Below are 24,277 nucleotides of genomic sequence, written 5' to 3'. Positions count from 1 at the left end.
ATCTGCATTGGTGACTGTGATACACTCTTTGGGAAATTAATTATCTGGTTAACTTTTAAAACAGTTTAGGTGGCCTGCCAAAGCAATCCCCTTACACACCTTACCTCACCATCATTGCTCAAGGAAGAGAAAGTGCAAAATCCCCCCTTTTCTCTGACACTACGTGCAGCAGAAGTGGTCAGCTGTGGCTTTGTGGTTGTGGTCTGTCTACCTCCCAAGAGCTCAGCTAATATCTTTGTAAACTCCAGTTTCAAAGAATGCCTAATGATTGTCTGCTCATAAATGAAAGATAAAGATCACATGGCCTTCTGATGAATGAGTTATGTGGTGAAAACTTAATGTACGTTTTGGGTAGATAAAGAGTCTCTCAAGGGCATGGTTATTGATTGAGAAAGTCCTGTTCAGCCTCAGAGCAGCCATGACTACTCTCCCAGCAATCCCACCATAACCTGCTGGAGGCCAGGCCAATCCCACCAGGTCTGGCTGTGTGCAGAGTGGACACAGCCTGGAGAGGGCGGCTCTCAGGAGCAATGGGGAGTGAGGGGCTACAGAGGAAGGGGACAGAGAGCAGCTCTCCCAATGAGCTCACTTCATCAGGTGCCAGCATCAGGGCTTCCTAAACCAGACTACATATCACATCAGTCCTGGAGCGGGATGCCTGGAGCCTGCAATATACCCTTGCCCAGAGAGATCTACCTGACTTTATAATGCTGTCTCAGCTTGGGAGGAGACCCTGGAAGAGCCAGGGAGGACCCCTAAGAAGAGATTCACATGGGATGAGAGAAGCAAAGAAGTCAAAGGCCACCAGACTCCATTCTACACACGTCTAGTCCTGGCCTTGAACTCCACGGACTGAGCTGGAAAGCAGTAGGGGCATGACCTTCAAACAAGCTGAATGGGTGCTGGCACCTCCAAGACATGGATCTCCAGGCCAGTGGTTTCTCAAGACACTCATTTCACAAATTAGTAAACTTTTAAAAAGAAGTAAGGGCCAGGGGCAAGACCTACATAGGGTAGTCAACTTTTAAATTTGCCAAATGACAGATTAACCAAAAACCAAACCCAAACCTATTGTGTTCTATCATACCTTTTCATAATAAGAACTTTTGACCCCCAAGTAAGTAATGAAAGCATAATCTCAGTATAATAAGTATTTCCTCCCAAATAAGTTAGCAATTTTACACCATATGATTATAATTACCGATATATATGTAATTATGTACATCATTATATGTATGTGTGTATATATATAAAATCATCCTTATTTTTCTAATTTCACTTTAGAGTTGTGAAAATTTCATCATAGTGAGTCACTACTCCTGCCTTACCTCTTTGCTAGGTGAATATTTCTGCAGACTAGTGTTGAAAGGTAGATTATTTCATGGGCTCCTGGAAAAGCCAGAAGACAAGAGTACCCTGCAACTCAAAGGAAATCTGAACTCTGTGGTGGTGAGCAAAGTGAGAGGAATGGGTAAGGGGAAATGCTGAAAATCCCACTCACTGCGATGAATAAGCAGGGCAGTGGTTTGAGATACACCCACCGGGTTCTTCCCCGAACCTGTAAAAACAGCTCACGCATTCCCCTTTCTCACCTACTCTCCAGTTCTCTCCAGTTTTCCATCTCCTGTTTCTTCCTGCTCCTGCACAATGATTTACAAAGCGGTTACTTACACTATGTTAGAAAAATCCTTCACCATCTTGGTCTTTGCTTTTAAAATTGGGGTACTAAAGAAAATGTAAAACTTGTTTGGAGAGGATAAGCCAAAATTATTTTCTGTGGGTTGCAAAGCATGCAACGTCTATTCATCATCTTTATGCTTCTGCTCAGCCAGTGGAGTGTAGCCCTAATCCAGGACAGTTACTACATACATGCACAAAATAATTTAGCTTCTGAAGGGATTACCACAACCCACAGCTCTGTTCTTATTAGCAGATGGGGGAAGCTGAAAATGCTAATGGTGAGATAATTAGAATAGACTGGGACTCTCTCGTGTTGAAATGTGCGCAATGTAATTATTTAAATGTAAAGAAACCGCTAAATAACTTCTACCCCAAATTACTGAGGCTAAGTGGGGAAAGCTGGGGAAAGCTCAAAGGTGGAGCGGGAGGAAATCTGAATTTGCTGTACATCTGGAAAGCAAAGTGTGCACTTGGGTTTAGCAACCAGAGCAGTTTGGAATACAATTCAAATCAGAAAAAGTCCTTCCATCCCTCCACTTCAGAGGGCTTGGTTTAATACAACTCTGGGGGTTCAAACTAGAGGAGGAAAGTGTCGCCCCCCCCCCACGCTCCCTCCCCCTTTTAGGTCAGAATTAACATCAAATGTTCACTTTGTTTAAAAACAAAAATAGTTCAGGTCTTTTACTAATAACCTTGAATTAAGAAGTTGTAATTGGTCATCACTTCCACTCAAGCCTAGTTTGTCTTGTTTTAAAATCATAAAGTGCTTCTTTGGTGACCAGGAGGCATGAAGAATAGGGAACTTGTTGATGCTGTTTTCCTATCAGTATCCCAAGGTAGCTTATTACCTGAGGTGGTCACTGCATGGTCAGGCCTGGGGGTGGGGTGGGGTGGGGGCTGGGAATAGGTGAGACAGTGAAGCCTGAGCTGGGCTGGTACTGACGGGAGGGGACTGTACTACTGCGCAGGCGGGTCAGCAGCAGGAGTGGATATTGAGTCGTTGAAGATGAAAACTGGGTTGGGGGCAGGGCAACAATTTTAAGAAATGCTAAATGCAACAAGATGGAAAAGTTGTATTTACCAGAACTGTTTTCAAGAAGACTTGGAAGAAATCATTTCATGAGATACTTAAGAATAAGTGTTGAGACTGCTATGGGGCTTGTTTGAGTAAAAGTCATACAGGGTGGTGGTGGTGGGGTTTTTTGTTTGTTTGTTTTGTTTTGTTTTTGCCTGAGCAGAGGATGCAAATTGGGGTCAGAGCTGAATTGCTTAGACCAACAAAAGAGAGGCAGAATGCTTCTACCAAGAAGCCTCCATATTAACTCTTCTATCACATGGAGCTCTAACTCAGCCTCTTTAAACAGATGCTGAATAAATCTCTCAGTGGTTTGAGGAGATTTCAAAGGGTTCAGGACACCCATAGGCCTGAGATGGCCTGGCCTGAGACTCTGTGGTGGTGGGTCTAAGGCAGAAGACCTGGGTTCCGGGAAGTCTGGAATAGTTTTAGCAAGCCCATTAAATCTGCTCCCCCTCAGTAACTGCCGATGGTAGTAACTGCCAGTGTCCTTCTAAGATATATTAGCCTGCTGGCAAGGCCTGTGTCCTTCAAAGATGTCAGCCGACCGGCAAGAATTTAGCAACTTTTCTGTTTTAGTAAGCCCCTCTGTTCTCAGAACCAACTCCCCCAAAACCATCTACAGAGAGTCCCTTCAACTCCCTCCCTACCTATCTCCTTAAAAAAAACCCTGACTTTCTTTTGTTTGCTGCTGACACCTTAGGGTCTCAGCCTGCCTGTAGCAGATGGTCAAATAAACCTTTTAAAACTCAAGGCCTGTGCTCCTGTCATTTCTCCTCTCACTTTCACTGGACCTAACAGTGGGGAGAAAGCAGAACCTTTTCTATCTCCAGAATGTCTGCTAATCAATGGCCAGGGTGTGTGAAGGATTTTACTGTGTAAGGTCAAAATCAGTGAGCTATTCCAGGGGACAGTTTAGCAGATTAGTCACATGCCAGTGGCCAGACCACATGGGCCCTAGAACTGCCCCATTTCTACAGAGAGCAAGTCTTCCCAGTTCTTTAACTTATGTACAAGCACTCAGCAGCTTCTCCAAGATTGTGCTATTTGTGTTAGCTCAAGCAGATTATGATCATAATCATCAGTTCTCCAGAGAAATAGAACCAATAGAAGTTAGATATATTTAGATATAAAGAAAGAGATATAGAGATATAGATAGAGACTTATTATGGAAATTGGTTCACGTAATTATGGAAGCTGATAAGTCCCATGATCTGCAGTCAGCAAGCTGAGGAACCAGAAAAGCCAGTGGTATAATTCAGTCTGAGTCCAGAAGCATGAGAACCAGGAGCGCTGATGACCAAGGGCGGGAGGAGATAGATGTCCCAGCTTAAGTAGAGTGCAAGTTCACCTTTCCTCTGACTTTTCATTCTGTTCGGGCCCTCATGCATCGGATCAGCAATTTTCAACCAGTGTGCCACGGCACCAACCTCTTTTCCCTTAGATTGTTCGATAAAAAAATGATGACATCCAACACAACCACAGCTCTCCGGTGTGAATGACTCAAAATTATACCTAGTTTCACTTGCCAGATGGGCAAAATATACATTTTTTTGGTGTGCCACAGAATTTTAGTAATTAGTTTATGTGTGCCATGAGATGGAAAAGGTTGAAAATTGCTGCATTGGGTGATGCCCACTTATATTGTTTAGGAAGATCCTCTTTACTAAGTCCACCCATTCAAATGCTAATCTCCCCCAGAAACATTCTCAAAGACACACCCAGAAATTTTTACCAGCTGTCTGGCCTCCCTTAGCCCAGTCCAACTACCACATAAAATTAAGCATCACAATAATGATACAAGTTTAAAGGTCTGTTATTCCCCCAATGTGCTTGTCTGGACTTGCAGGAATGGCCCCCAGGTGAATGGTAGGGCCAGGTAAGAGCAGCTACATTCCATGGGGGTGGTGGGGGGTGGCACTTTCCTCAGATGAAGAGACCCTAGGTAAAAGGGCTATGACCCAGTCAAGTGCTTGTCCAGCACGAATTCTATGTGCCTGAGCCTGGCTAGGAGCTGGGAATATGATGGAGAAGACAGGCTTGGTCTCTGACTGAGTCCTCAATTGGGTAACAGAGAAGACAAATAAAGAGTTAAGGACAACAGAGTGCGGTCATGTTAGGGTTAAAGAAGCAAGCCAGTGACTCTCAAACCAGCAGGAGATAATTAACAAGTGAATCATGGAAAAGGGGTGAGGAAATGACATTCTGCAGCTCCTCACACATATCTCTGGAACCAAAAGGAGGAAGATTGTTATCACCAAACACAGAGAAATGGGAAGATGTAGCTAGATAACTTTGCAAATAAGTTGGAGATAGACCTATAACTAGATTACCCTTAGTTAATCACACCCCGAGCTAAGTAGTTAATTGCGTTAGATTGTGAACCCAGATTAACCAGTAATGGAGAAACAGGGGAGAAGGAGAGGGGAGGGGGAGCGAATCGCATTACTATAAAACCAGTTTTCTTTGTCTACTTCACGTGCACATGCTCCTGGCTGGCGGTGCGCCCGACTCTGCAGACTCATGAATAAATACCTTGCTTTGCTCCTGTGTCCCGGTGATTTATTGTGAGCATTTTTCACAGTAAGTGCCATGGTGGGGAAATGCTCTGCCAGCAGTGGGGGCTGTGCGACCCTCCCCCTCCCCTTCACCCCATCCCCATCAGCCCTCAGGGGCATGATTTCAAAACTCTAAACCCTAAACTATTTGATGGAATAAATGTTTAAAGGAAGTAATTTGAATTTTGAAGCTGTTCTTATGGCAGAGAGTGGCATGGCTCAGGAGAAGGGATCTTTTCAAGAAAAAGGCAGGACCAGAGTGTGTTAGGTCTTGAATGCATGGCTATAGAAGATCAAGTCTTCCTTTGCCCTATACGTGAGTCATTAGTGGTTCACCTTAGGATACAAGCTATGTATATTGACATTTTGTGTCTCTTAGTGCCTAGCATAACATGGGTGAGGCTGTCAGTTGTCCTCCAACATCACTTTCTCCCATTCTACAGGTGTCAGTTACTTGTAGAGACTATGTTTCTCAGCCTTCTTGACAGCTAGGTGTGGCCAGGTGGCTAAGTTCTGGCTGGTTGTAAGAGACAGTGATGAGTATAACTTCCAGACCACATCCTTGAAAGGGAAGGTTTTCCACCTTCCTGTAACCAAAACACAGGCAGGGTGGGGCTGAGCCAGCTTGTTCCTATACACCCCAGGAAAGCACAGCAGCAAGGAAAAGGGAATCTGGGTCTCCGCGTGGCCTCAAGGAACTGAGTTGCCTACCTCCCTTTGACTACTCCCTGCTGTTGACAGGTATGTGAGAGAGAAATAAACTTCTGTTCTATTTGGCTGTCTCTTTGTTATAGCAGGTTAATTTGTACCCTAACAATTACACTGGGACTCAATATGATTGATTGTCCAATTACACTATTAAATTATTTTTGGAAATCCATAGAGGAAAAGTCAATAAATGGCTGTGGAAATAACAAAGACCAACTGAATGACAAAAGCAAAGGCTATTTGTTCAGAGTTAGCTATAGCAAGGGAGTCAGCCACTGTCACTTGCATTTTGCAGAGGGATGCGAAAGCTTTAAAGTGGAGAAGAGGAAAGGCTCCAGGTATGCCCTGATTGGAGGTTGGTGGCAGGGGGCAGCAGGAGGTGGGCTAACAAGAAGCAGGCTCTTGTGCCGCGGCTCAGGGTGCGTATCTGGTTTTCTCTGGTGGGTCCTCAGTTGAAAGCAGGGTCAAAAATTAGGGAAGCTGGAAGTTATTAATCAAGCCTTGGCCATTTGGGGCTGATGGTTAGAGAAGTTATTACTTAGCTCCCTGGATTGTCACTAGAGATAGCAATCTGGCTTCCTACAATCCTGACTTCCCAGGCAGGTTGCTGCAGGTTGTGGGTCAGAGTTCCATTTTTTGTCCATTTATCCATCGAGTCTCTCAAAGCCTGATGAGAACAGCACTATCACAGAGGGAAATAGTGGTGTGGGCAGTATTTTTTAACAATCTCACTGGCACAGAACAGTGGGAGTAAATAGAGGATGTCATATGTCCCCGATGGATAGAGTGCACTGTTGGGCTGAACAGAGAAGCCGCCAAATCACAGCAGCTAAGAGAGGCCCCGGGTTGAGGAACAGAAGCTGTGGGACTCAGGCCATCCAGGGAGAGGGTTTCTGGGGCCCTTGCGGTAAAGCGCATTAGGACTTAAGTTGCTCCTGACCTGTATGAGAAAAAGTAGCCTGTGGTCTCAGTGCTCTCATTCCCCCCTGGGATTGGGCTGGGGATCAGGAGGGCTCCTGGCCATCCTCCTCACCTATCCTAGACCCCCAGAAGCCCAGGGAATCCCAAAGCACACTTTGTGGATTTGACACACCAGTGGTCAGAGAAGAAATGTGCTTTTCTTAACATGAAGCCAGTCGTGAGCAGGACCAAAGGCACAAGGAGGCGCCTGATTGCCTGCAGATGTCTGAACGGCACCCAGCTGGCAGGCCTGTGCTCACTTTCAGATCTGGTTTTCATTCCAGTGGCCTTGGGACGAAGAGACTCTTCTTCATAGGACCAAGGGTAGCATGCTGAAAGCTCACCAAGAGCTGTTTTCCTAATTGGGGAACACCTCCACTTCTGGTTACGAGCTGCAGACATTCAAGTTCATGGGCTTTGGTTTCCAAGAACATTGAATGTTGATCTTTGCTGGAGACAAAGTGCTGCTTTATGCTTTGTTCTCTCTCTCTTTGGTACCTCACCCGCAGCACTGCAGGCCCTTTCTACTCCAGGCTCTCCAGGGGCCCCCAGAACTTCAGGTGACCCTGATAGAGTATGGGCAAGGACCGCTGCTGGCTGCCCCCTGCAGGCTCTTTCTTGAGTTACCCAAACTTAACGTTTCCTAAAGGGAACTCTGGGTTCTCTCCTAAAATCCTGCCCTCTTTCCTCAGTCTTCCTCATTTCCATCACTGGCATCACTACTCACCCTGTGGATCATGCTCTGACCTGAGAGCCATTCTTGGTTTTATTTTCCTTCACCCCTCACTTTACTAAGTCCTAGCACAGATCTCTTCAAAGTATGTCTGGAAGAGATCTACTTTTCTCCCTCTTAACTGTCACCATGATTGCAACAACTCTGACTCATTCCTCCTATTCACATACTTGGTTCTCTACAATCCATTCTCTTAGACCTTATAAAGAATGACACTCAGACTGTGTGATGCTTCGCATGAAATGCCTAAGGCTCTGTATGGACCGCCCACATCCCTCTCCCTCCCTCATTTGGCTCCCTTTGTACTGGTTTTCTTTCCTTTCCTCAATATGTCAACCTCTTTCCCCTTTTCAGAGTCCTTCTTGGTTTGAAATATTCCTACCTTGCCAACAACTGGCTTCTACTCAATTTTTTAGGTCTCATTCTAAATATCCTCTCCTCAGAGAAGTCTCTGATCATTCTATCTAAATGAGGTCCCTCTACCCTTATCTCTCTCTTTTTTTTTAACAGCAGATTTCATAGTTCTTTCATTATTTTGTTTATTTATTGTTCATTGTCTTATGGCTTTGACCATGAGATCTTGTTCATTACTCTGTTTCTAATGCCTGGCACAGAGTGGTGCTGTATAAACAATTTTTGAGTTAATGGATAGATGAATGGATTGGGAGATGGATAGTCTTCTTGGGGCTTCATAGGATAGGACCAAATTCCTTATAAAGGTCACTTGGGTATATAATTCCCAGTGAAAGCCAGACTAAGCCAGCCCTTAGTCCATAAACTAAAGTAGGTATCACTTCAATTCAGTTCAATTTGATTCATTTCAATTCATAAATATGTGTGGAGTGCCTAAAATGTGTTAGTCCCTAAAGATATAATCATGAACAAGACAGACATAGAACTTAAGAGGGGTGGGAGAAAATTAAATATACAATTATAATATGGAACAGTGAAATCTATAACTATGATATGAGAAGTAGGGGGTGCTGTTAGAGCACATAAAAGAAACATCTGAATGTAGTCTGGAATGTTCAGGGAGGGGACAAATAGCCCTCCTGAGCGTTAGCAGGACACTTTTTCTAATCTTTTTGAGGGTTTGAGAAGGTAGAATAGTGAGAATCTGATTCCAGGAAGAGTAACTGTTGTGTTCTGAGTGCCTACTATTAACCAAGCATCTTTCTAGGTATTTAACATATAATGTCTTTTCTCCCTCCAACAGTCCTGCCACGTAGGTATAATTGTCACTGTATTACAAATGTGGGAACCCTAAAAGCAAGTGCTATGCCCAAAGGCCTTGTTTTAGGACATATTCCCAAGGAAATTGACTGAGGTGCAGATTCACACACAGGTTTGCTCCCATAAACACCACATGTGAGAGAGTAAAGTCCACAGGGTTAGGTGCAGGGAGCAGCTGAGCAGTGAAGCAAGTGTGCCGGTGGCCTTAGTTGATTCCATGAGGGCTCTGGAGCTGGGAAGGTCCCTCGTAGTCATTCTGAACTGGGCTTTGAACCCCCAAATTGGCCAGTTACTAAACCCAGGCTGTCTTTGGGATAACTTTGGGTGCAGTAGCCCCGGGAGTCCATCTGAGGGCAACTCTAGGAGCTGGGAGGGGGGCAGGTAGTTAACTGTCAGCAGCTGGGAGAATGAGTGACTAAGTCCTGAGCCAGATGGCCCTGCAGCCACCCGGCTCCTTCATGGCACCTTGCACTTTGAATGTTGACATGTCCCTGGATCATTCTTTGGTGATATCATCGATTCTTACAATTTTAAATGTCATTTACATGATCCCAAATTTATATTCTCAGTTTAAGCCTCTCTCGTGTACTTCGGACTCATATGTAACCCTTTATTCATCATCTTCACTTAACATTTTCAAAAATGACCACAATCTTCCCCTCCCTACAACCAGTTCTTCCCAAAGCCTTTCCGTCTCCATTAATGGCACCTTCATCTATCCAGTTGCTCAAGCCAAGAACCCTGGCTCACCCTTGACTACTCTTCTTCTCTGAGTCATCATTCAATACATCAGGAGATTCTCCAAAATATATCCCACAGCAGCACGCCATTTAACTAAAAGTAAACGCTTACAATGGCCTGATCACCCCTCATTGCTGCTATCAACTTATCTTCTACCACTTTCATCCCATCCCCTTCCATCTAGAGAGGCCTTTTTGTTCCTTGAAACCTCTGTGCATGTTACAACCTCAAGGCCTTTGCACAGAACCCCAACCCCAAATATCTTTATAATTCACTTCTTTACCCACTTCAAGTCTTTGCTTGGATGTCACATGACTAGTGATGCTTCCCTGAACATACTATTTAAATTGTACTTTCCAGTTTCTGTCACTATTAAATTTTATCTCTGGTACCCAACACCTTCTAACAAACTATATAATTTAATTACTATTAAATTATACTTTGTAATTCAAGTTGTCCCTTAAACAATATGGGGACTAGGGTTGCCAACTCCCACACAGTTGAAATCCACATATAAACTCTGACTCTGTGAAAACTACATTTGTCCTTCGGTATCCATGGGGGGTTGGTTCTAGGATCCCTATTGATTGCAAAATCTGCAGGTGCGAAGGTCCTCTATATTTTAAAATGGTGTAGAACAATCTATATAGTCAGCCCTCTGCATCTAAGGATTCCCAACCACAGATTGAAAATACTGTTTCAATGCACTATTTGTTGAATACGCAAATGTGAAACCCTGGGGGTATGAGGGGGTTTACTGAAAAATGTCTATGTATAAGTGGACGTATGTAGTTCAAGCCAGTGTTGTTCAAGGGTCAGCTGTATTTATTTATTACCAATTTCCTCCAACTAAAATGTAAACTTTGTGAAGGCAGGGACTTTTCTGTTTTGCTCACCATTGTCTCCTCGGGGTTTAGAGCAGTGCTTGGCACACAGTAGGCACTCAGGAATTGTTTGTCGATTGAATAAATGAGACAGTAGAGAGGGCACTCAAATGTGTCTGTTTAGTTCCAAAAGTATGTTCTTGCCTCCACACCACACTGTACTTTTCCTGAGTAACTGAATTCCTTCAAGACAGACATAATGCCACTGAGGGGCCAAAAGCAAATCTTGACCCTGCCTGAGGTCACATATTATAGCCGGCAAGGTCTATATGTCAGAAGTGATTCCAGCTGGGCTTCGTTAACTGGGTCAAAAGAATTTCTCAGGGTGCTTCGTAGGTGAAAATCTGGCCCCCAGCCACCATGTGACTAGAAAGTGGTGGTGCCAGAGCTTCTGAAACCCTCAGTGAGACAGGCACGAGTTTCTGACTTGCTCAGTGATGGACAGGATTTCGGCAGTTCTTTAGGCTCACTGCTAAGGTGAGAAAACCTAGCTGCACACTTACACAACCACCCTCTAGCCTTTTCATGAAAACAGGCCCTGGCCTGCCTGTCTGCTCCTGCTTTTGACCAATTCATTTGTATTCTGATGCTGTCATGATTGGTTGTTAAAGGAAACTGGGGCCAAGGAGTTTGGACACATTTAATTTCATCAAAGCAACATGTAAGTGGGTCCTTTTATATTTCAATGGGGTGTTTTAGGTACCAGAGCCAGCAGAGGGTAGGGGGAAAAGATTTTAATCTTGGAATTAGAAACCCAAGGCCAGGCTAGTGTTGACTAAGTAGTTATGTGACCTTGAGCAAAATTACTCATTCAGTCCAAATTTCATGTCCTGCCACACAATGAGAAACATTAGCTTAATTAACCCTGGTAAGTGGATGTGCTTTGGGTTGAATTCATTCTGTGTATGGTTTTTTTGGACCTCAGTAGTTCTTCAAAATGAAATGTATGTGAGGCTTGAGGTCTTTAATTTGGTACAGTCTGCACTACCTCCTCTTGTCTTACACCTGTCCAGTCACTCATCTGTATTACCTGCCTGGTCTTCAAGGCAGCTGGGTTTCCCTAGTGATAGAAATCCAGTGATTCTAAGAAATATAATTTTCATAAATAATGATACCCAGTGAGTGAGAAGAGCAACAGCTTATAAATTCTAGGGTGAAGAAACAATTTATTTATATGATCAATATAAACTCAGTCTATTTAATTTAAGCTCTATTAATTTTTTGCAATTCATTCCTTAATGATCAGACATTACTCTTACAAGGTCTCTGAACTTAATAGAATGCTTTGCCACAGTGTAAAGAAGATAGAAGGAACTTCCTGCAATGAAGAGAACCTGAGGTGATGGAGATATGTGCCCACCTCTAACACAATCATAGAAACACTAAAGGAGAAACAGTAAGAAAAATCAGTTTGAAGGAAAAAAGTGTAATTCCCTCGTTGGGTACCAGAAGTAGAGAAATAAAAACCTGTGCCATGCACATGAGCTGCTGTGGAGGTAGCCCAAGGGAGTTTTGGACCCAGACATAGATTGAGAGGTGGGAGACATGGCCTGGCATGTGTGCAAAGCAGGGGTGCTGGATGGAGCCTTCTGCATCAGGCTCAAAGTGGAGCACTTCTGTTCAAATTATTAAGAAAATGCAAGGAGAAGTAGGAACCATTAAAAAAAGGAACAGTATGTTTGAAATGGGCATGTTTGAACAAGAACAGAGCTTTGCTTGCCTTAAACAACATCATCCTCTACTACCTGAAGACTCAAGCTCTCACCTTTCTCTGAACCAGTACATGAAGGGATAGGTCTATTTTTATAGCCAGGAAAATGAATGTCGATTATTCAGATTTTTGATTTCAGACCACAAGTTGTTTATCTCAACATTGACTATTTACTGGCTACCCACTTCAGGTTGGGCACTGGTAGCCCCTGCGCTCTAGGCCTTTTATGACCACCTGGCCTTGGGAAGTAATGCAGCCAGGCTGGCTCTCTTTGTGGTCTGAACACCAGCCAGATGCCCGAACGTGGTGTTACCAGGACAGGGCCATGAGAATCGGCTCCATTGCGAGAAAGACTAACCACACTTTCCACTGCTAGCCCAACAAGCCTGTGGTAAACTCCAAATGGAAACATTATTAGTCTTATTTAATGGGAAAATTTAAAAGTAAGATCCCTAGAATCAAAAGCTATTTTATTGGTGGCAGGGAAAGGGAGGTATTCTTAGTATAATTGTTCTCAATGAGTATATGTTGAATTAAATTATAACACAGTGTTTGTGCTGCTCTGTCTCCACTGTGTTATACCAAGATATTCTAAGACGTTTGGGATAAGAAGAGGTTTGGCAGGAACCAAAGCATTTATAATGGGAAAAAACAGAACATTTTATTTTCATAAAGGAAAATACTTCATCACATATTTTCCAAATTAGATTTTCTGACATGTGTCCTTTAATTGTATTCCAGTTCTTTTTCTAAGTGAGGAGGATTAAGAACGAGGCTGGATATATACCTCTCTGTTCTATACTTAGCAAAGATGATGGTGTCCTCGGAATCAGCAACTTTTATACTTCAACCCCAGACAAGATCACTGTCCCTCACAAGGTATAATATATTTAATAATATGATCACGGAAGTTCACCTCTCCAAGGGTTTCTCCTTTGTGAATGGAGACACAATATTTCCAGCAGTCCCTGGATTCCTCCTTTCTCCTGGAGGAAAGTATGGGAAAAGGGCTGGTTCCTACCACCTGGAAAGCCTGGAGTCCTTGGGGAATGCATTGCACAGGTGTCCAGGAATCCAGGATTAAGACGTTTTATTCATTTCAACTGCCTCTCTGACCAGTGCCACCTGTGCCAGTCTGCTGGGTCTGTTTGGGGCAGGTTAGGGGGATAGAAGGGAAGGGTCAGAGGGTTGAATTCTGTCCTTTGGCTGGTCCTCATTTTCCTTTACAAGCAAGGAAAAGAGCTCTCTTATTTTTGAGAACCCTTAACAGTGGGATCATTTTTATTTTCTGATGCACAAAAGTTATACGCTATTACATATTATCTTCCAAAGTTGATGTTATTTTTCTTACCCAGTTATGACAAATGGACTCCAGTCACTTTTTCTAGTCTTAAACATATGGAAAACACAGCATCACTATTTTTTAATGAAGCAGGTGAGCAGTTAACCTCTGTTCCCCAAACCCATGACTCTGCCCCTCTCCATTCTCATGTTCAGCACCCCTTTGTCCTGTCACTGTTTGGAATGGTAGGTTTTATGAAATGCATTCCTCTCACCAACTCACAAAACATTAGACAGAAGTTTTCTTTGCTCCTTAGCCCATTTTCAAAGGGGAAACTTAAAATATTCCTTCAGAAGTCACCAGAAAAAAAAAAAAAGTAGAAAACAGGAAATTAAATGAATTAACCAAGAAAGTCTGGATGTGATTCTAATTTTGTTCTTACAACTAATAAAGATAATATGACCTGAATATAATGCAACACTACTAAACAATAAAATAACAGGGTAATGATCACATTTTTTCCCTGTAATTGATTATCAGGATTTATATTGTAAATATTAATTCAACACTTGTGGGCAAAATGACATTTTATGCTCTTATAAAAAGAAACTAGCATTGTTTTTTTTTTGTTTCTATCACTGGCACAATCTTTTTAAAAGTTTCTTGTGACCTTGTTGAATAGATTATGTGTCTTTGATTTTTAGAATAAAATGTACAAAGTAGCAAGAACAAATAGAAATTTGCTTTGACCAAATTATATTGACCCAAGTGCTGCTGCTTCCTGCTTCTCAACTCTCCCTCAACTCCACACACACACACACACACACACACACACAGAAAATCCCAACATAGATCTCAATTGGAGGAACTCTGATTTATAAAAAATATAAACTCCCCAAAGAAACAGGAAATGATTAACACCAGGAAAAGGTAATTGATCAACTTAGATCTCCATTCACATGTGCAAATTTGGGGGCTGCTGAGGGCATTGAAGGTACCACCATGGGGTTGGGGTTCTTTAGACTATGGTACCTCTGTCCATGTGAGGAGTCCTTCCTTGAGCTACAGAAGCTGACAGCAGTTTCCCCAGTGCCTTTTCAAACAGGCTCATTTCCTACTTTCTTTTCACAGCCTGCAACCAAAAGGCACATACTTGCCTCTTGGTCTTAGGCTGCAAGAACAGAGAGCTAGGGGTGGGCAGGCAGTTGCGTTTTGCTATTATAAAAGACATGCATTAGGGAGGCTCCCTGAACCTACTGTCCTCCGCTCCTAGAGCTCTGCTTGTTAGGAGTTCAATTGTGTTGCCCTGGCATGGCCAGCCAGAACTAAACATGAGCAACTTCATCAAGGGGTTTCTGAAGAAGATAGTTTGGTTTTGCCAACTCTAGTCACTAGGCCCTTGACTACAACTGTATTTTTTTTTTTAACTCAAAGATGTTCTTTTACCTCAGAACATAATAACTAAGATAATTGAGACTTATTGTGCCTACCAGATGAAAGGGGAAATGTGAAGAATTTTTCTAAATCATTAAACTGGCTCATGTAGTGGAATGCTATTAGCAATAAAGAATCCTATTTTAGAAGAGTTATTTGTCAATCTATAAAGATGTTTGTGCTATACTATTAGTACAATATACACTAGAAGTACAGTATGATCCACTTTTTATAAAACGTAAATTACATTCTGTAGCACAGACTTCATCCAGTTTTTGAGGTCTTTGGCTTCCCTCTGATTTTTCTCTTCTCTCCCAGCCGAAGAAAGCTTCATCTAATCTGGAGAGAGAGGTTAGGAAAAACTAGGTATCATTACTGAGCACTATTCTTTCAGATCTTTCATTTACGGTGTAGAAGTACATTTCTCAAACATAATTCAAAAACATAATTCCCATACACATAGATGGCCAACTCATGCTAAAGTTTTATTATCTCATTAATGGAGGAACCAGCAGCAAGACAAGAGCTGGTATGAAGAAAATTTGAGAAGCAAGGGTTATATAATTAGTGGGAAAAAGAATACTGAAATAAGATTGCTAAACAGATACTGCACAAGTTAATGTTCTATAGACATGTGTTGGGGTTATCTTCTCTACCAATCCTCCCCAATATATCATTACACTTTATCATTTTTTTCTATAAGTCAATCTCTAACTTACCAGGGTTATAAAATGTCTGGGCCACAACCAAAGGGACATTCCTTGAGTGATGTAGATAATCCTTCACAGACTTTTTATAAATGTCATGCAGCCTTCCTTTTCCCCCAAGTTTTAGATAGTTTTTCTTGCATAATGACAAATTTTACATCCTGGGTCATTCAGGGTTTACACTTTAGAAATGTCAAAGCTAAGATCTCATCCTTGTTCTCAGCTTTTCTGCCAAAATTTTCCTTCCTAAACCCAGAAAAGAATCATTTAAAACCAGTGTTGGGGTAGCTCAGAACCAAAGCCAGAGTCTCAGGAACGAGCAGTACCAGCTTTTTCTGGAACTGGGGCTGCTAATTAGGCACAGTGAATACCTAAAACAGGATAATTAATTATATGTTCTGAATGCTGAATGTAGAAACTTCCAGCCATTCCCTCTCTCCCAGAATGATGGCACATAGTCCTCTACCCTCTTGGAAGAAGATAGGAAGAAAATCTTATGGTTTATTTGGCCTGTCCAAAGGAAAGATCTAAGGTGGGTCTTCCCCCAAATAAATGGCCTACTGAGATCACACTCCAGTAAAGCTCAGGAATATCAAGCCCAGCCTATATATTCAGAGCTTTCAAATAGGCTTTTAGTTCCCAACTCTTAACCATGAGCAGTCAGTCAAAGAACATCAGACATCTGATGGAAGTCTCTAATTTGGAAGATAGAGATGCAAACAAACAAATAAAAAAGCAACTTGGAGGAAATAGGCAGAAGACTTTTTAAAAAAGAAACCAATGATGAGTAATATATAAAAGAGCTAAGAGAAGATACTGTATTTATGAAATAAAAATAGGACATTATATGCCCAGCCACCTACAAAGGAACATTCAGGGAACAAAAGTGCTCCTGAAATTACAAATGAAGAAGGGATGGAAGATAAAGTTAAACTCTTGCCATTAGAAAGTAAAGCAAAAATACAAAGAAAATAGGGGATAATTAAGAGGATTAGTCAAAGAGATCCAAAACCTAAGTAACAGAAATTCCAGAAAGAGAAAAGAGAAAATGGAGGGAGAAGACTGCCCATGAAATGATTCAAGAAATTTCCCGGACTGCAATACGTGATTTTCTCGGTTGAAGAAGCAAAGGTAATAAGCAACAGAATTTGAAAATTCTGAACCTAAAATTTTCAATATATTCATACTATCATTCAAATGTGAGCATAGAATAAAGGCATTTAAAAACTATTTAAAATCTCAAGAAATTTACCTTCCATACATCTTTTTTTTCCTTCAACAACCTACGGGAGGATGTAGTATACCAAAAGAAGGGATTAAGCTCAGAAAGAGGAGACCCAGTATAAAGGAAATTGGAGATCTGACACAAGAGAGAAAGAAACAAGGGAATCTCCCGGATGATGGCAAAGATCTAGGATGACAACTGTGTACCAGGGGCAGAGAGTCACCAGTCCAGAATGCAGCAGTGAGGTAGGTTGCTCAGACTGTCACACTGTCACCTGTGTCTTTCTATCATATCCTCCAAACAAGGGATTAAAGCAAGAAAGAAGAAGACATGAGCTTGGGGAAGCAGGAAATATAATCATGAGATTGGCAAAGCGAATTCCTGGGATAACAGCAGAGGGAAGTTCAAGATGATACCTGACAGTGGCCTAAAAAGAGATATTTGACATTTACAAATCAGTATGTGTATTTATTTTGTTTTCATAAAATTAAAAGGATTTAAAAAAACATTGGAAGGATGTAAAACAGAACACTAACAGTACATATCTTTGAGTGGCAGGATACTTGCTTATGTGTATTTTGGGGGATTTTTTAAAGTATTAGGTATTTATGCAATAAAAAGACACTACAAGTATTCTTTAAATCTCCAACCTTTTTATTTATTTTTAGGTGTAGAATTCAGCAGACTTCAGTATATTCACAAAGTTGTACAACTATAATCACTATTTAATTCCAGAACATTTATCTCTCCAGAAAGAAACACTTATTAGTAGTCATGCCTCATTCCTCCCCACAATGCTTAGAAGCCATTAACCTCCTTTCTGTCTCTGCAGTTATGCCTATTCTGGATATCTCATATCAATGAAGTTATATAACATATGGCTTTTTGTGTCTACTTCTTTCACTTAGCATTCTATCTATCTTCAAGATTCTATCCATTTTTAGAACAAGTACTTTGTATTTTTAATGAATAATATTCCATTATATTTTGTTTATTCATCATTTGATGGATATGGGTTGTTTCCGTCTTTTGGTTATTTATAATATGAACCTATGTTTTTCAATTCTCTTGGGTAAATACATAGCTGTAGATTTGCTTGGCCATGTGGTAACTCTATGTTGAACTTCTTAAGGAACTGCCAAACTATTTTCCAAATCAGCTGCACTATTTTACATTTTTACCAGCAATGTTTGAGAGTTCCAATTTCTCCATATTCTTGTTAACACTTGGTATTGTCTGTCCTTTTTATTATGGCCATTCTAGTGAATGGGAAGCAGTATTTCATTGGGTTTTGATTTGCAGTTCGCTAAAAACTAGATGTTGAGCATCTTTTCATGAGTTTATTGGCCATTAGTACATATTCTTAGAGAAATGTCTATTCATATCATTTATTCAATTTAAATAGGATTATTTGTGTTTTTATGATTGAGTTTTAAGAGCACAGTGTGATTTTGAGGTAAACCTCAATTACCTCTTTTTATGAAGACATGGTAAAATCCTTAGCCATATGGTTAAGGAAATATGAACTATTCTTATTTAGGTTTTTGCCATTCTGTATCACCCACATATCCTTTTCGTTTTTCTTGATTTTTTGTTTTGTGTGTGTGTGCCATTTTAAGTGGAATTAAAATGGTAGATTTTTAAATATCAGGATCTCTAATTAAATTATAGAAAGCTGTCTCTTGACTGTCTGCAATTTCTAAGTTTTGTTTTTTAAATTCCAAATTAAATTAGCTATTTTTTTGATTATGAAATAAGTCTGTATTTACTGGGAAAAAAAATTCAAGGACTTCTTGTTTCCACTTCTGCATGTATGGAGGTTGTAAGTCACCACTCTGTCTATACAATAAGTAAAAAGCTGAGCAGATTGACAGATCAACAGCTCTTCTAGGATCTGTAAGAGAGGGGAGGGCAAAGGGCAAACTGCTGCCCCCAATATTGGAAGAGAGAGACAAATGTAGTGAGTCACAGCTCACTGGAGCTGAGTCTCATGAACGGAAACCACTACGAGACTTGGTGCCACAGTAGGAAAACCTAAACTGTAATTGACAGATTGCTGGAAGCTTAGTGTGGACAAACTCTAGGGGGCCCCAGTCACAGGGAGACTCCACAGTTTTGTGAGATTTACCTAGAGGTGCTTGACCAGGTATTCAGTAACTATGGGAGAGAAATCCCCTTGTGCTTCTGACTGAAGAGGAAAATAAACTACTTTGAAATATGTCAGAGCACTCCGTTCTTTTCAACAAGGCCTGACCTCAGAAGAAATTAATTAACCAGAACCTAACCTGCTAAGATATTATCAGAGCATAACTGTCCTGGGCAAAGGGAAATGCTCAACTCTAGCCTACTCGAGCTTTTCTCTCATATAAGGGGAGAGAGGAAAAATAAAAACATGAGAAACACTCCAAAATGAAGGATAAATGAAGATGTATTCAGACAAACAAAAACTGAGGGGATTTGTTGCCAGCAGACACAAGCTGGGTTAAGAAAACCACATGTGAGACGAAGCAGCTATGAGGGCTGACAGGGTCGTGGATGACATGGATCTCCGCCGCGGCCAGCAGGCCAGATGGAAAAGGATAGAACATACAAGTCATGAATTAGGTATGAAATGACCAATAACATAATCAACAATTATTTCAAATGTCTGCCGTCCATTTTTGCATATGTTTTGGAGCAGAGACTTGGGCTGGGAAATTTAATGACAGACATAAAAATGACAATGAACGTGCTCTGGCCCAGCAGTTCTATTCTAAGAATTTATAGGGCTGGCACAATTACAGATAGGAAAGTGTGTATATGCAAGATGTCTCTTTGCAACATCACTTGTAATAGCAAAGAAGAAAAAAGCATTGGAAACGGCCAGATGTCAGGCAGTAGGGATCACCTAAGGAAATCATGAAAAATTCATCACGGAATATTATGCTGTGGTGAAATAGAATAAGGGAGCCTGACTTTTTGATACCAAAATCTCCCTGGCCCACTTTGTTAAATGAAAGAATGAAAAACATATATTTGTAATTGCTTTTATATGTATACATATTTCTAAATATACACAAGGAGATAGCAGCTGCTGTGGGCGGAAAAATTTGGCAGCCAGAAATGAGACTTTCACTATCGATCTCTTTTTGATCATGAACCATGTGAATGTTCAGCCCCAAAACTGTTTTTTAAAAGTTATATTATAAATAAGTACTCAAATAATTAAGGCCATTGGAAATCTCACAGTTTGATAATGTTAAATAAATAAAAATCAAGTTTAAAATATTGTATATACAGTATGAACCTAGCTTTTATAAACTTATACACGTAAAAAATTTGTAGAATATATATTTTTTCTTGTATGAAACTTCCTGTATTTTCCACACTTTCTACTTATAGCATTGTTTTCTTTCATAATCAGCTAAGCACTATGGAACTTATTTTCAACAATATATACATACCTATTTCTAAGTTCAATCAAAACTGGTTGTTAATTTTATGGAAATTTTGCTATTAGAGAACTTTATCTATGATGATTTAGCATTTCCCCCCATGATATGGAGATATGTTGTTTTTTTTTATCCTTGAAACCCAGGGTCTGGATATCCAGGAAAGTTTGAGGCTGCTGGGCCTTGTGTGTGAGGCTGTCCATTTACATTTGTTGTCTCTGACCAAGAGACATTTATTATTATTTTAAATTATATTTTATCAATTATGCTATTACAGTTGTCCTGACTTTTCCCCCTTTGCCTCCCTCTACCCAGCACCACCCCCTGCCTCAGGCAATCCCCACGTCATTGTTCATGTCCATGGGTCATATGTATAAGTTCTTTGGCTACTCCATGTCCTATACTGTACTTTACACCCCCATGACTATTCTGTAACCACCTATTTGTATTTTTTTAATCCCCTCACTTCTGCACCCATTCCCCCATAGCCCCTCCCATCTAGCGACCATCAAAACCCTATATCTATGATTCTGTCTCTGTTCTTACTGCTTGCTTAGTTTGTTTTTAGATTCAATTGTTGATATATTGTAATTTTTTGCCATTTTTTTGTTTACAGTTTTGATCTTTAAAGAAAATAAGTCTCACAGCTCCGCGCCAGCTCCGCACCAGCTCCGTGGACGGAGAGAGCGCCTTCTAAGCACCAGGGAAGCCCCACCCACCTGAAGCCAAGATGTCCAGTAAGCGGGCCAAGGCCAAGACCACCAAGAAGTGGCCACAGCGGGCCACATCCAATGTCTTTGCGATGTTTGACCAGTCCCAGATCCAGGAGTTTAAGGAGGCCTTCAACATGATCGACCAGAACCGGGACGGCTTCATTGACAAGGAGGACTTGCACGACATGCTGGCCTCACTGGGGAAGAACCCCACGGACGAGTACCTGGAGGGCATGATGAGCGAGGCCCCTGGGCCCATCAACTTCACCATGTTCCTGACCATGTTTGGGGAGAAGCTGAACGGCACGGACCCAGAGGACGTGATCCGCAACGCCTTCGCCTGCTTCGATGAGGAGGCCTCAGGTTTTATCCATGAGGACCACCTTCGGGAGCTGCTCACCACCATGGGTGACCGCTTCACAGATGAGGAAGTGGACGAGATGTACCGCGAGGCGCCCATTGACAAGAAAGGCAACTTCAACTATGTGGAGTTCACCCGCATCCTTAAGCATGGTGCCAAGGACAAAGACGACTAGGCCCTGGTCCCCGTGCCCAGGCCCCTGTCCCAGTCACCTGCTCCCCCCTCACACAGTCTGCACCTGCTGCATGCCCACGGGACTCTCTCGGGAGTCTCCCTCTGAAGGGTTAGGGGTCTGGCTCCCAGTGGGGGAAATGGGCCGAGAGAGAGCAGTGCCAGGCATGGGTCACACAGCCAACGTGAGGCAGATGTGTCCAGTGTGACCCTCCAAGAAAGGATCATCTAGAGGGCTGGTCCTCGGGGTCACAGGGGAGGCCCCGCAGGAAAGCCCAGGCCTCAGCTGTTGCCTGCCTGGAATGGGCTGTCCCACAGGAAGGGCCCCGTGTCCTGCTCTGGGCCACCACTTCACGTGCACCGCATGCAGGGCATGAAAGCCCTTTCCCAACCACTGCCACAAACACACAAACCTCACCAGGGTCCCTCTCAGAGGACAGGACTAGGGACCCCTCCCCTCCGCCCTGCCCCCACCCCACCAGGAGTGCTCCAGAGGGTGCTGGAGGGCTGGCTTGTCCAGGAAGGCAGAGTTTCTAATAGAAGGCTGTGCACTGAAAAAAAAAAAAGAAAGAAAGAAAATAAGTCTCTTTAACATTTCATATAATAATGGTTTGGTGATGATGAACTCCTTTAGCTTTTCTTGTCTGGGAAGCTCTTTATCTGCCTTTTGATTCTAAATGATAGCTTTGCTGGGTAGGCAATCTTGGATGTAGGTCCCTGCTTTTCTTTTTTCTTTTTTTTAAAGAATATTTTATTGATTATGCTATTAAAATTGCCCCAATTTTTTCTCCCTTTGCCCCACTGCACCTGATATGCTGCTTCCCTCCAGCAATCCCACCCCCCTTCATGTCCATGGGTCGTGCATATAAATTCTTTGGCTTCTTCATTTTCTTTACTATTCTTAATGTCCCCCTGTCTATTTTGTACCTACCAGTTACACTTCTTAGTCCCTGCATCTTTTTCCTCATTCTCCCCCTGCCCCCTCCTTGCTGATAACCTTCCATATGACCCCCATACCTATGATTCTGTTCCTGTTCTCGTTGTTTGCTTACTTTGTTTTTTAGGTTCAGTTATTGATAGTAGTGAGTTTGCTGTCATTTTAATGTTCATAGTTTTGATCTTCTTCCTTTTCTTAAATAAGTCCCTTGAACATTTCAGGTAACAAAGACTTGGTGATGATGAACTCCTTTAGCTTTACCTTATCTGGGAAGCACTTTATCTGCCCTTCCATTCTACATGATAGCTTTGCTGGATAGAGTAATCTTGGTCGTAGGTCCTTGGTTTTCATCACTTCGAATACTTCTTACAAGTTCCTTCTTGCCTGTAAAGTTTCTTTAGAGAAATAAGATGATAGTCTTATGGAAACTCCTTTGTAGGTGACTCTTCTTTTTCTGCTGCTTTCAAGATTCTCTCTTTATCTTCAGGCTTTGGAGTTTTATTTATGACGTGTCTCGGTGTGGTCCTCTTTGGGTCCATCTTGCTTGAGATTCTCTGTGCTTCCTGGACTTGTATGTCTATTTCCTTCACCAAATTAGGGACATTTTCTTTCATTATTTTTTCAAATAAATTTTCAGTTTCTTGCTCTTCCTCATCAACTTCTGGCACCCCTATGATTCAGATGTTGGTACATTTAAAGTTGTCTCAAAGGTTCCTAAGCCTCTCCCCATTTTTTTCAATACTTGTCTCTTCACTCTGTATAGGTTGACTGCTTATTTCTTCCTTATATTCCAATACATTGATTTGAATCCTTGCTTCTTTCCCTTCACTATTGGTTTCATGTGGATTTTTCTTCATTTCACTTAGTGTAGCCTTCACATCTTCCCTTATGCATTTGCCATACTCAATCATTTCTCTGAGCATTGTTATCACCAGTGTTTTGAACTTTGCCTCTATTAGGTTGGCTGTCTCCGCCTTGCTTAGTTCTCCCTCTGGAACCTTGATCTGCTCCCTCTTTTGGGCCATACTTCTCTGCCTTCTCAACTTAACAGCATCCCTGTGTTTGCTTCTGTGTTTAGGTAGAGCTACCACACCTATTATGTTGTAAGAGGTGGAGCCTTAGATATTCCTCAGTGTGGGGTGACCCATTTCACTACTTGTGTATTTCCTTCTCCAAATTAGGGAAGTTTTCTTTCATTATTTTTTCAGATAGATTTCCACCTTCTTGCTCTTCCTCTTCTCTCTCTTGTGCCCCTATGAGGCAAATGTTGGACCTCTTGAAGTTGTTCTAGAGGCTGCTTGTACAGTACTATCTGCTTTTTTCAAATTCTTTTTTCTTTTTCTTTTTAATATGTTTTATTGATTATACTGTTACAGTTGTCCCAATTTCTTTTCCCTCTGCTCCCCTCCACCCAGTGACCCCCCTTCCTCCAGTTGTCCCTCCCTTTTAGTCCATGTCCATTAGTTGTGCATATAGTTCTTCTCAACCTCTTCCTGTCTACTCCATTCCCTCTTACTATGCTTCTTAATTCCTGTACCATCTCCCTCCCTTTCCCTCTTCCCACTCCCTGCTGAACACCCCCCCCAATATGTTCCCCATACCTATAATTCTTTTTTCACTCTCATTGCCTACTTAGTTTGCCTTTGTTTCGATTCCCTAGCTTCTGTTGTTGGTTGTTGTGATACAGCTTTCATTTTAATGTTCATAATTTTGATTCTTCTTCTTCTAAACCA

General features: G+C 41.8%; 1 pseudogene; it reads left to right on the top strand.

Annotated features, from left to right (window-relative positions):
• The first annotated feature begins 21,009 nt into the window (after positions 1-21,009).
• On the top strand, positions 21,010-22,131 carry LOC150008596 (myosin regulatory light polypeptide 9 pseudogene; annotated as a pseudogene).
• Positions 22,132-24,277: the final 2,146 nt, after the last annotated feature.

The sequence above is a fragment of the Furipterus horrens genome, unplaced genomic scaffold (genome assembly GCF_987537825.1).
Source record: "Furipterus horrens unplaced genomic scaffold, mFurHor1.1.pri manual_scaffold_5, whole genome shotgun sequence".
Lineage (NCBI taxonomy): Eukaryota > Metazoa > Chordata > Mammalia > Chiroptera > Furipteridae > Furipterus > Furipterus horrens.
This window is presented reverse-complemented; position numbering and strand designations above follow the sequence as displayed.